We start from the raw sequence: 5,162 nt of genomic DNA on the forward strand, positions 1-5,162 counted from the left end.
CATGCTTCCAACCTTCAGCAGCCCCCACACTGATTAGCCAGCAGTCATCAATATAGAGGCAAGACTCTCACCAGCAAAAAGATTATGACTTGGTAAGGCTCAGATATTCATTAGCATTTTTTAGCACTGACGTATTTTAACTTAAGGTATGTACACAGTTTTTTAGACATGCTATTAATTACTAATTAATAATTATTAAATACTCATTAGACTACAATATAGTTTAAGCATAACTTTTATAAGCACTGGGAAATAAAATGTTTATGCAACTAACTTGATTGTAACATTTGCCTTATTGAAGTGGTCTGGAACAAAACCCACACTATCTCTGAGGTGTGCTTGTAGGTTTTTGTTTGTAACATTTGCATTACTGCAGTTGTCTGGAACCAAACCCACACTATCTCTGAGGTGTGCTTCTAGGTTTTTGGTTGTTCTTTGTTTTGAGATGGGGTTTCGCTCTGTCGCCTAGGCCAGAGTGCAATGGCATGATCATAGCTCACTGCAGCCTCAAACTGCTGGGTCAAGTGATTTTTCTACCACAGCCTCCTGAGTAGCTGGGACTACAGGCATGCAGCACTATGCCTGGCTATTTTTTTAATACTTTTTTTGTAGAGACGGGATCTCACTATGTTGCCCACCTGGTCTTGAACTCTGGGGCTCAGGCAATCCAGCCACTTCAGCCTCCCAAAATGCAGCCATTACAGGCTTGAGCCACTGCACCCAGCTTGTCTGCAGTTCTTAAAACAAAAATGGCCAGGTGCGGTGTCTGACACCTGTAATCCCAGCACTTTGGGAGGCCAAGGCAGGTGAATCACAAGGTCAGGAGTTCAAGACCAGCCTGGCCAAGATGGTGAACGCAGTCTCTACTAAAAATACAAAAATTAGCCAGGCGCAGTGGCGGGCACCTGTAGTCCCAGCTACTCGGGAGGCCGAGGCAGGAGACTCGCTTGAACCCGGGAGGTGGAGGTTGCAGTAAGCCGAGATCATGCCACTGCACTCCTGCCTTGCGACAGAGCAAGACTCCATCAAAAAAAAAAATGTAATTTAAAAGATTAAAAGTTACGATAGATTTTTACAAATGTATATATCTACCATTATAGTATCATACAGAATGGTTTTACTGCCGTGAAGATTCTCTGTGCTCTGTGTATCCATCTCTTCCTTCCCCTTGGTCCATGGCAATCACTGATCTTTCTACTGATCCCATAGTTTCACCGTTTCCAGAACGTCATATAATTGGAATCGAACAGTACGTAGACTTTTCGGATTGGCTTCTTATTTTAGCAATATGCATTTAAGTTTCCTCCATGTATTTTTTTGTGGCTTGATAGTTCATCTCCTGTTAGCAGTGAATAACATCCTGTTGCCATTATACTTTTGTCAAGACTCAGAACGCACAACGTGACGAGTAAACGTGAATGTGCACTGTAAGCTTTGAGTGATAATGAAGGATCAAGGTAGGTTCCTGGTTGTCACAGGTGTGCTCCTGTGAGGCAGGAAGCTGTAGTGCGGAGGCTGTGTGTGGGGAAAGGGACATATGAGAAGTCTGTACTCTCTGCTCCGTTTAGCTGTGAACCTGCACTTCTCTAAAAAATAAAATTCGTTAAAATTAAAAGAAAAAATTAGAAAAATTAAACATTACAATGTGTCATATAGTTTTCAAATCACAAGACAGAAAAAGACATAATAAAAGAAACTATAGAAAACAACAAGGATAGGAATAAAACATCAGTGATAGAAGGCAGAAGACAGAAACGTGGAGCCAAACACATTAATTTATTTTAATCATTAATTATACTCATTTATACTAATTTATATTGATTTAACATATTAATTCTGACTAAATGGCATTAAAAGAGGTCTGAGGAATTTGCATGTCACATTCTGGATGACAGGATTCGATAATATTAACTCTTTAGTTTGCTGTAAATCATTTAAAAATATGCTCAAATTCCAATAAAAATTCCAAGAAAAATATTTTCGAACAAGAACATGTGATTTTAAATCCATATATTGAACACACACATACAATGAGAGCCATTATTATAAAATTTACTATAAGATATTTAAGATTATTATCACTATCCAAAATTAAACAAATTTGAAATGGCACAAAAATAAACACATTAATGAAAGAGAATTAAAAACACAGAAATTGAGTGTAATTTTATCTAGTAACAGGGTAACATTTTAAACCCACAAAACAGAGAGATTGTTCCATTTGTGGTATTAAAATATTGGGTAATGATTTGAGAATATAAAATGACAGAATTGAATCATGGTCCTACATCTTACATAAAAGTTAATTCCAGTATTAAATATAAAAAAAAGAGAGAGAGAAAAAAGAAAATTAGATGTGTGTGTGTTTTATGACTTTGAGAATGAATGTCTTCTAAAATAAAAATTTTAAACAGAAACCATATAAAAAGGAATCAACCTAACGTACCTAAAATGTAAATTCTTATACATTTTAACACCAGGTAAATAGCACAAAACAAACTGGGGAAACTTTTACAGCAATTATGTTACATGAAAGTTAAAATCCTTATGACATATACAATGTATAAAACAGTATGATTACTGCTATTATTAATAGCATTATGATTACCTGGTCTTCCCGCGCACCAGTCCTCTTCTGGTGCCCTGTGGTGAAGCAGAGCCCTCCCTCTCTGGCCACAGTGAGGGATCCAGCAGGAACCTGTGCCTAAACCCACAGAGGGTGTGAGCCAAGCCAGGACATCACATTCCCTCCTGCGAAATGATGCAGATACCCACTCACGACAGAGATTTGGTCCCTCACTGGAAAAGCTGTGTAACAATTATTGCAGAAACTTGTTTCTTATGTTCCCAGACACATGGAGAAAGCTGGTCTGGAAGACTGATGTCCACATGCTAAGAGAAGCAGTCACTCATAACACACACACTGCACACACCACACCGTGTGCACATGCACACACACCCCACACACAGACACCACACAAACAGCACACACACCATGTGCACATGCACACACACCCCTCACACCCACTGCCCACACCCCACAAACACACCTACTGCACACACACCATGTGCACATGCATACACCCCATACAGACACCACACACACTGCACACACACCACATATAGACACCACACACACTGCACACACATTATGTGCACACACCCCACACACACCACACACACTGCATACACACCATGTGCACACACACACCACAGACACCACACACACTGCACACACACCATATGCACATGCACACACTGCACACAAACACAATGCACACACACCATGTGCACACACACACCAGACAGACATACACCACACACAGTGCACACACCATGTGCACATGCACACACCCCACACAGACACCACACAAACTGCACACACACCATGTGCATATGCACAACCCAGACATCACACACACTACACACACCACTTCATGTGCACACACGCACCCCAGACACCACACACACTGCACACACACACCATGTGCACACACACACCCCATACACCACACACACACCACACACGCCATGTGCACATGCACACCCGAGACACCACACACTGCACACAGCAGACACACTACACACACACCATGTGCACACGCACACACCCACATACACACCACACGGCACACACCACGTCATGTGCACATGCACACCCCACATGCAGAAGCCACACACACGGCACACACGGCACACACACCATGTACACATGCACACACACCACACACCATGCACGTGCACACACACCCCTCAGACACCACACTGCACACACAACCAAGACACCACACGCACTGCACACACCCCCCACACACCATGTGCACACGTACACACACACCACACACTGCACACACACCATGTACACATGCACACACCCCACACAGACACCACCCAGACACCACACACACTGTACACAGCACACCATGTATACACACACACTGCACACACACCATGTACACATGCACACACACCCTGCACACAGACACCACACACTGCACACACCACACCATGTGCACACGCACACACACCCTAGACACCACAGACACCACACACTGCACACACACCATGTATACATGCACACACCATGCACACACACCATGTGCACTTGCACACACACCCCAGACACCACACACAAACACCACACTGCACCCACACCATGTATACATGCACACACCCCACACACTGTACACACACCATGTGCACACATGCACACCTCTGACACCACACACACTGTGTACACACCATGTGCACACACACCCCCACAGACATCACACACCACACAGTATGTGCACACGTGCACACACCCCCACACCACACACATGAATCTACTACACATACACCACACACATACAGCACCACATACATCACACGCCCCATACATACTCCCCACACACCACACACACCACACATACTCCCCACACACTGCACACGTACATACAGTGCCACACACATAGAGCAAACACATACCTCACATACATACACCACACCACACACATTCTACAAACACATCAAGCACACATCAAACACTACACACACCGCACACACACAGCACCATACACACACAAAACACACACATCACATACACCACACACATATCACATGCACACACCACACATAGTACACATACACACCAAACACACATACACCACAAACACAGCACATATACACACCATGCACCACCCACATACTACACGCAGTATACACACATAACACCCACAATACACTCCACACACACATATACATACCCCATGTACCTACTACACACACAGACCACACACACATATCATGCATACACCTGCACGCACCTCACAGAATACATACAATCCTCACTTTTAGAAATTAATTTGGCTTTTAAGGAGCCTGGATAGTAAAGTATTTTATTGGCGTTTGAGTGAGCCAAGAAAATGCGTATAAATACACATGCATAACTATGAGGGCACAAGCAGCACTTTCGAAATCACAACATTAGATTAAACCGTGTAATTTTTTTATTGTTTTTAAAAAGTCAACTCTTTCTCATTTTACTAGAAACTATTTACCAGAGTAAACTAATGAGATTCTTCCTGAGGTCAAAAGACTTTCTGGAAAAACTTCTCCTTGATGAAATTGCACTTAAAACATCACTTCCATAGTGAACTATTTCTTTAAGATGTTCTTGGTCC

At 42.7% G+C, this 5,162-nt stretch overlaps 1 long non-coding RNA gene across 1 annotated transcript; it reads right to left on the minus strand.

The window, feature by feature from the left end:
- Positions 1-217: 217 nt before the first annotated feature.
- LOC134809747 (uncharacterized) lies at positions 218-4,489 on the minus strand. Its single transcript, XR_010156225.1, has 2 exons — positions 2,609-4,489; positions 218-1,586 (listed from the first exon to the last, which is right to left on the minus strand). It is a non-coding gene; the product is annotated as an uncharacterized LOC134809747 (long non-coding RNA).
- Between the last annotated feature and the right edge of the window lie 673 nt (positions 4,490-5,162).

This window comes from Pan troglodytes, chromosome 23 (assembly GCF_028858775.2).
Source record: "Pan troglodytes isolate AG18354 chromosome 23, NHGRI_mPanTro3-v2.0_pri, whole genome shotgun sequence".
In the NCBI taxonomy this organism is placed as follows: domain Eukaryota; kingdom Metazoa; phylum Chordata; class Mammalia; order Primates; family Hominidae; genus Pan; species Pan troglodytes.